The 9249-nt window shown below is 32.7% G+C and overlaps 1 pseudogene; it reads right to left on the bottom strand.

Annotated features, from left to right (window-relative positions):
- Positions 1-6536: 6536 nt before the first annotated feature.
- On the bottom strand, positions 6537-8547 carry LOC129061804 (NADH dehydrogenase [ubiquinone] 1 alpha subcomplex subunit 5-like; annotated as a pseudogene).
- Positions 8548-9249: the final 702 nt, after the last annotated feature.

The raw sequence follows: 9249 nt of genomic DNA, 5'->3' as shown, positions 1-9249 counted from the left end.
GAAATATTTAAAATGTCTGCCAATTAAAGATTAGATTAAATGTGGCACATTGGAATAATATTCAACAATAAAAATAATGAACTACCCATACATGCTACAACATGAAGAGGAAAAAAGTAATCCACAAAAGGCCATAGTTTGCATTATACCATTTATATGACACTTCCAAAAAGGGAAAAAAATATAGAGACAGAAAGCAAATCAGCGATTATCTTGGCTTGGGATGGAAATATTGAATGCAAATGGTCATGGCAGAAAGTTCTCAGGTGATGAAATGAATGATGGTGATGGTTGCACAATTCATTTTTAAAAATTGTATAAACATACATTTATTATAATTGTATTTTACTTTTAACAATGGATATTTTTACAGAATGTAAATTATATCTCAATAAAGATATTATAAATAAAAAGTAACATAAGTACACTATCTTAAACTCTCATATATGAATACTCAGTAAATTCGTGGGTTTTAAAAAAAAATTTGGAAACAATTTTCTAACATGATTGAAAAGCTTCCAAATGGCATTTCAGTGGATTTAGACCCCATTTGTTAAACATTAAAGAAAAAAACTTTGCAAAGGAAACTTATCTGAGAAGTCAGAAATTTATTAGAGAAAAAGACTAAATTACAATCTTTCTATAATTAGTGAATGGAATTGAAATTTGAGTATCATGATTAAATATATGAAGTCAATTTTGCACTACTTCCATATCTTTTTTGCAATGTCTGTATTAGTATTATAGCCCTTATAATCAAGTATGGAAATAATGTGAACTTAAACTTTGAATTCTTCTATGATCAGGTATTAAAACTAAGATTTTCAAGGTAATGCAATATTTTCCATCTCTTAATCTCACTAAAATATGTTTAAATTATCAATACTATATATGCCAATAATAAATATCTTTTATCTAATTATGGATTTTTATGTATTTGTGTTTTATAATTTACATTGCAATGTAAATTATAATATTGAGGTAATATACTTTTAGAGTTAATAATAAATAATTGTAGAAGTATGTGCTCAAAGATGTTTAGTAACAAAGGTATGTGGTTGAGAATGTTTTGAGGCCTTGGTTTTACAATATATTTTAATTAAATGTACATTCTTAACCTCTTGACTTTATTTGTTTTTGTTGATTTTTGAAAGTTTTTCTCTTCTGTCTACCCCAAGTAATGTGACTAAGTCTTTGAAAGACTACATTCTAATCTGTTTTCTTTTGCTCTTTTCTTTATTTTTTTTTTAAAGACTTTTATTTATTTATTTTCAGAGAGAGGAGAGGGAGGGCAAAAGAGAGGGAGAGAAACATTAGCTGGTTGCCTCCTGTTTGTCCCCTACTGGGGACCTGGCTGGCAACCTAGGCTTGTGCCTTGACAGGGAACCAAACCCCCTGACCTCCTGGCTGGCAGGCCAGCGCTCAATCCACAAAGCCACACCTGCCAGGGTGCTCTTTTCTTTGTCTCGAAGATCACTTAGGTCATTTACCTCCACTAAATCACATTTGAATCTAGCATCATCACAGACATTGATCATTATCATGATCCTACCTGAAAGAAGTCAGTGGAATAGTCAGTGGTGTTGAGAAGACATGGCCAAATGATGTGAAAGTGAGACATAAATAACAAATATACAATTTAAAGAAGACCAAGAAAATAGCAATAAATGTAGAGAATTTGAGAAGAGAAAAAAAATCTACCCACACAGAATTAATGTATATTTGATAGTCGGTAGAGAGCCTGATTTCAAACTCCTAGGCTTTCAATGATCTATTATTTGGCCTTGGGAAAGTCACTTATTTTTCCACTGCCTGCCCTTCATCTATGAGAGTGAGGCTTAATATATTTTTCCAATCTCAAAAACATTAATTATTAACTTTTAAACTTAAAAAATGTAAAAGGTGTAAACTTCTGAACTTGTAGTATGAGTATGCCATTTTACCTATATCTGACCATAAGCAAAGGGGTCTTAGGGATATAAGAATTTATCTCAGAAAAGGACTTATTTCTACTTTACATCAACTTTTCTTTTGCTTCCATCCTTCTATTTGTTAACATTAGGTAAAAATTTCTTTATTAAGTAACAGTCCGAACTACCATAGATAGCATAATTATCAGCATTTTATTCTTGGAAATCTCCCTTTTATGAAACCATATAGTGGTTTTCTCATAGACTTCTGTTAGATGGTATATCATAATCTTATTTGTCATGTATACTTAAATTTAGTGTTTTAATTCAATGTTTATTTCAATAATCAATCTTCTAAAATTACAGAATTATAGAGCTGGTAAAAACCTTAGAGATTACAAACCAGTTTTAAAACTAACCATATAACTACCAGCCTAAGACTCTATCCATTCAACCATATCAATCTCTCTAATAACGAAAAAATTAATATCATTTAGAAATTTCACCATTTGTCAAATATATGTGTGTGACTAAATTTTCCAAAACTAAATAATGTTAAGTTAAAAAAATTTATAAGGATAAAACAACAGAGGGGAAAAAAATTGCAGTTTATACCAAGAGTTCCCTTCCTTGCATGTATAAATGACTATTTTATCTGCACTGCTCTTCTGCAATGTTATTTGACTCTTGAGAAGATGATAACTTCAGATATTCTATATTTAGTTTTCAATATGTAATCACTATAGTGATATTTTATGTTTTTGGAATTGAGTCAAAATGCATTGACTACTACTTCTGTGTTTTTAGAAGCTGATACGGTTGGTGGAAGAGCACTGAGCTTATAATCAGGAGCCCTGGTTGGGTTCTAGCCTTACTCATGCTACCTGCTTATTTAAGTCTTGAACAAAGCATTTAATCTCTCTGGATCTGTAAAATGCATCAATCAGACTAAAATGTTTTCTCGGATTAGATTAATTCATTTATAAAATGAAATAACTGCATGATCTCATGCTAAATCTTGGCTTTGCTTCCTTCTGAAAAAAATTCACTGAAAATATTTATCACTTTGCTATAGCCATTAAGTCTATTTCCATTACTTTCTTTGTTTTCATGGTTCCATAAACTCTCTTTGAAAAGACTTTTTCTCTTATCTTTGTTCAAGATCTGCCTCTCCCCTTAATTCCCACTTATTTATATATTTTGCCTTCCTTTCCCTCCCTTTAGGATATTATCTTTATCTTAACAAGAAAGCAGCTGTTTACTTAAAAAAAAACAAAACAAAACATGACAAGTCTGTCTACTTCTATGCATGTTGACAAGCACCACCTGTGAATTGTTACCCTTCACTGAGAGGGAGTAGAATAGAGAAATTAACCCTGGCTGGTGTGGCTCAGTGGATTGAGTGCCAGCCTGCAAACCACAAGGTCCCTGGTTAGATTCCCAGTTAGGGCACATGACTAGATTGCAGGCCAGGTCCCATTTGAAGGTGTGTGAGAGACAACCGATGGATCTCTCACACACTGATGTTTCTCTCCGTCTCTTTCTCCCTCTCTTCCCCTCTGTCTAAAAATAAATAAATAAAATCTTTTTACAAATTTTCAAAAAAGAGAAATTAGTTGCATGGACTGCAGAGCCAGACTGCCTGGGTATGCATCTGGTCTCTGCCACTTAGTAGCTGTATGATCTTGGACCTCAGTTTTCTAAATATTTGGTGAAATAGGAACAGCAGTGTTACTCAAACATTATTGTGAGAATTAAGTGAATCAAAATAGAAAAAGCTCTTACAATAGTGCCCTGCTCATAGTAATTGCTTAATAAATGTTAGCAATTATTGCACCCCTCTATATAGAACCTAGTAAAATGGTATCACTTCAGTACAGGGTAGAAGAGGAAAGAGTAAAGCTGAGGCACAAGGGGAGCTCTGAGGGAGTAGCATGTTGTGTCTTAGGTTTCAGGGGCCTTTTGAGACAACACTCTATTACTTATCCACTGCTGTTTCCCTTCCATTTTTGGGGGATGTAAAATGTTGGCCAAATCATGATGAAGGGGGAGACTGGCATGATTTGTGGGTCATGTCCCTTTCATTTAACTTGCAGGAATGACTATATATGGCAAAATTTTCTCCAAATAAATTACCTGTTTGAAATGTGATTTTTTTGTTTTCTGTCATAATTCTGGACTAGCATGCCATAATTATTATACTTAAAGACATTAAAGAAAAAAAGCTCAGGAACTGTCCTTTGGGCAGATCTACTTATGTAATTAATACTCCATTTGAGAAATAGCACTGGAAAAAAAATGTTCTTAGGAAAGAATGTTAACTGATGAAAACATTTATTCACTAACAATCTAAGGGAAGTAATCTGTTCTTAGCATTTTCACACTATGAAATAGAATTCACCATTCATAAACAAAAGCCAATTATTTATTTTAACTTTAACGAATTTTTGTCTTTGATAATGAGGCTCTTAAAATTCTGTATCAAAGCAGGTTTTCACAATATAACAGCTCTTATAATAAGAAAAAAAAACAATCAATTCTAATAGGCAAGACTCAAATTTGGGTGCAAAGCATACTTTCTACCTCAATATTTAACTATAGTATATCAGTTTTTAAAAGAGAACATGCTTATCCATTTTGATTAAGGAGTACCATTAACCTAATGTTCCATAGAGCAAGCATAACAAATATGTCACATAAAGAGTAAAAGCCTAGGAAAATATTTTGACTTATAAAAAAGCAAAATTCTATAGCATTGAGAAAATTATAGTACTGCACATACCTGATGAACATGAACAATATTGAATCTGGATAAATCAATGAGTATTTCACATTTCCTCATACCCTTCTAGGATGGAAAGAAAATAGAATACTAAACAATATTGACAAAAAGTTGATCAGTACATACATTCTTTTTCCAATCATAAATATTGTATTTAAAGTTCAAAAAGAAATACTTGTGTATCAACAAAAGTAGGGCTTAAAATTCCCAGGCCATATATGTCATAGCAAAGAATATATCTTTTAATAAAACACCGTCAGCCTATTTTATTTCAAATACTAACATAAGAAAAAATAACATTGTATGATAATGTAAGAAATCGATAAACAACTTAATAACAAAAATATCATATTAAAAATGGGCTATTACTTTCCTCTGAGCACTGCTTTAACTATATTCCACAAATTCTAATACATAGTATTTCCATTTTTATTCAATTCAAAATATTTTTAAATTTTCATTGTGGTTTCTACTTTGATCCATGAGTTAGTTAAATAAATGTCTCATTTATGCTAACAACCCAAATATCCATCAACAGATAAATATATAGATTGTGATATACACATGTAATAGAATACTACCTAATAAAAAAGGAAGGACTTTTTGATACCCTATAACATTGATGAAAATCAATATAATTATTCTGAATTAAAGAACTATACACAAAAATTGCTTTCTATGTGATCACATGTCTCTGGAAAAATGCATGCTAATCTATAGTGACAGAATGCTGATCAGTAGTCTTAGGGATAGAAGTGCAGAGAGGGCAGAAGGGAATGATGACAAAGGGCAAGAAAAAAGTTTTGGGGACCATGCATATGGTAAGTGTTTTAATTGTGTTGGTGATGGTTTCATGGATATTTACATATATCAAAAGTAATTAAATTGTATAATATGTAGAGTGTGCTACATATCGATTATTCCTCAATAAAGCTGGATTTTTAAATATTTTAATTTTGAACGACGAGGGGATTTTTCAGTTCTTCATCTGTTACTGATTTCTAATTTCTGCTTAGAATTTTATTCTGGTCAGACAACATACTCTATATGATTTAAAATCCTATTCATTTTCCAAGACTTGTTTTAAGCCCCAGAATATGGTCTACCTTGGTTAATATTCCATTTGCACTTGCAGTAAATATATATTATGCGACTCTTGGTTGGAGTGTTCTAACAATGTCATTTAGGTCAAGGTGGTTGATAGGGTTCAAATCTTACATATCCTTACTGATTTTCTATATATTTTTTTATGAATCACTTGGGAAGGAGTTTTGAACTCTCCATAATTGTGGATTTACTTATTTATTCTTTCAATTATCACTGATTTTGTTTCATGTTTTCTAAAACTGTTACTGGGTACAAATATTTTTAGAGTTATTATCTGTTATCATTATGAAAAACTCTCTAAATCCCTGGTAATATATCTTATTCCAGTGTCTTATTTGATATTAAGATAGTCACTCCAGGTTTCTTATATTAAGTTTACATGGTATACCTTTTGTCACCCATATACTTTTAAACTATATTTGTGTACATATGTAAAGTGTATTTTTTGGATAGGATATAGTTGGTCTTTTTTAAAAAGAATCAATTTGACAATCTCTGCCTTTTAATTGTAGTGTTTATATAATTTACTCTGAATATACTTATCAATATGGTTGGATTGAAGCCTACCATCTTGCTAGTTTTTGTTATTTATACCATCTAGTCTTTGTTTATTTTCTTTGAGTTTTTCTGCTCCTTTGGATTAATCCCGTAGCTTTTAGTAATCCATTTTTTAAAAAATATAACAGAACCTTTAATTGTATCAGTTTTCCATTAACACACAAATCATTTGATGATAATTATATTGGCCACTTCCGTTAGCTGGCAGGAGGCTCTTCCACTAAAGCCTCCCATGATTTCCATCGTATCATTATTTTCACTTAACTTAGTTCACTTTCAGCCTGATGAATCAGCTCTTCTATTTGGCCACCCTAAAGTTGGTCTTCTAATTTATTAACATTTACTTCTGCTTTAAAACTACCCAGCTTCTCATTTATTATCTGTTCTGTATACTTTCTGTATGATGCATTTTCAGGGATTTTCTCAAGAACATCAAGAATCTTTGTGTATGATATTCTTAGCCTTAGGTATGGACTCTCAAAGGCAACCAATCCCAGAGAGCCAGTGGTCATCCTCAGGAAGCCCACCGTGACAGCACCTTAAAAAAATCTATTTTTATTTGACAATGTTTTTTCAGTTTATCCATTATATATGACCCTTATCATACCATATTTTTATTGCCCTTCTTTTATCATTTGTCATTGTTCTAATTCCTCTTTTAACCACATATAATATAAACACCACTCTTTATATTTTCCATCTGGTATAATTTTTTTTTTCCACCTGGAAAACTTTAAAAATTTCTTGTGGTGCAGGTCTCCTGGCAATAAATTGTTTTAGATTTTGTTTGCCTAAAAATATTTTTGTTTTGCCTTTGTTCTTGAAAGATATTTTAGAAGTCAAGTTTGCCAGGCTGTTTTTTTTTTTTTTCGTCTAGCACCTTATAGAACTTGTGTCATTGTCTTCTAACATGTATAGTTTCTGACAAGTCTGTGATCATTCTTATTTGTGCTCCTCTGCGTACTATATGTCCCCCCCCCCCCCCCCCGCCTTGGATGCTTCTAAGATTTTCTTTTTATGACTGGTTTTCAGCAATTTAATTGTTGTGGTCTTGTGTGGTTTTATTAAAGTTTGTCATGGTAGCCTTGAGATTTGTTGGAATTCTTGAATCTGTTTTATCATTTTCTTTAAACATAGAAATATTTTGACTGTTCTTAAAATATTTCTTTCTGGGTCTCACTTTCTTCTAGGACCCCACTTGCATGTATACTGGTTGTTTTGGAATCCCACAGACCTTTGCGGCTCTGTTGATTTTTTTCCTCTCTGCTTCATTTAGAATAATTTCTACTTTTATATCTGAAAGTTTACTGATTTTTTCTTTTGCAGTGTCTAATCTGTTGTTAATAGCATCTAGTAGAATTCTCATTCCACATGTTGTATTTTATCATCTCTAGAAATTCCATTTGACTCCTTCTTAGGTTTGTTTTCTTTTACTTAAGCATATATAGCATATATTAGAACCTTTTTTTCAATTCCTTTAACAATAATTCTACCATATTTGCCCTTTTTAAAAAAAGATTTTATTTATTTATTTTAGACAGAGAGGAAGGGAGGAAGAAAGAGAGGGAAAGAAACATCAATGTGTGGTTGCCTCTCATGCACCTGACCTGGCCTGCAATCCAGTCATGTGCCCTTTGGTTCACAGGCTGGCACCCAATCCACTGAGCCATACCAGCCAGAGCTCATACTTGTCATTTTTGCATCTGTTTCAATTACTGAGTTTTTTTGCCTGTTTATTGGTCAACTTTTATCTGTGTCTTTGTATTTCTAGTGCTGTTTGAGTGAATACTAGACATTGTGAATGTTATATTATTGAGTATCTTGATTTTGCTGTCTTACTTTAAATTAATGTCATGTCCTGTTTGGCAAGCACTGTAGACTTGTGGATCAGATCAAGGCTTGTTTTAAACTTTGGTAGAATGAATGCTGAGTAGACTTTAAACAAAAATTTAGCCCTACTACTAAGGCATAACCTCCTGGAGTCTCTACTGAATGCCCTGGGTGATTAACAAGGGCTTTCCACTATGGCAAGTCAAAAGAAAAAGGAGCATCTCCCATCCCTGTGTGGACTCTAGTAGCTGCTCATTTTACATCTTCCCATTCAATGTTTGCTTGGACTTGGACTATTTTCCCCATACCCATCTCTTTGTATTCAGCAAACATACCCAATGTTTACTTGGACATACCCATCTCTTAGTATTCAGCAAAAACTCAAGGAGAAGCCTGTAGAGACTTCCGGAGCTGAATTTTTTGCACTCCCTTCTTTTGGGAACTCTGCTTCACAACTTCTAGATGTCTTAGCTTCCCTGACTGCAAGTCTCTGACTCCTCAAGCCTAATAATGCTTGAGAAATCCTATCCTTGTTGCATAGTCTAGAATATAACTCTTGGCAGAGACCCAGGTAAATCATGGGTGCCATTCAGAGTGTTTCTTTTTCCTCAGTGATCATGAACATGGTCTTATTGTTCTCCAATGTGTGAAAATATTGGTTTAATATATTTTGTCCAGTTTTGTAGTTGCTTACAGTGGAAGGGTAAGCCTGTTCCTCAATACTCCATCATGGTCAGAAGTAGAAGTCTGGTTTGTTATTATTGTTATTACCGTCTTAATGCCTTAGAAAAACCTTTCAACAGATTGCATTTGTTTGTGTGTGTATTTGTGCACGTGTGTGTGTGTACATTAGATATCTTTCTTAAAAGACTGTCTCACACTGGCTTTTGGAATACACACTAATTTGATTTTTCTCCTTCCTCTCTTGCCATTTCTCTTAAGACATCTTTTCAGGTTCACCATCCACTTCCTGGGCATAATATCCTGGAGTTTTTCAAGGCTTTGTTACAAATTTTCCCCCAACCCTGCCTTTTAAAAAATCTCTTATGCTGTTCCTGGAAC

Source organism: Pteronotus mesoamericanus, unplaced genomic scaffold (genome assembly GCF_021234165.1).
Source record: "Pteronotus mesoamericanus isolate MK-2021 breed Mesoamerican mustached bat unplaced genomic scaffold, CSHL_Meso_final scaffold_651, whole genome shotgun sequence".
NCBI lineage: Eukaryota > Metazoa > Chordata > Mammalia > Chiroptera > Mormoopidae > Pteronotus > Pteronotus mesoamericanus.
The sequence above is the reverse complement of the archived record's forward strand: the minus strand, read 5'-3'. Positions and strand labels throughout refer to the sequence as shown.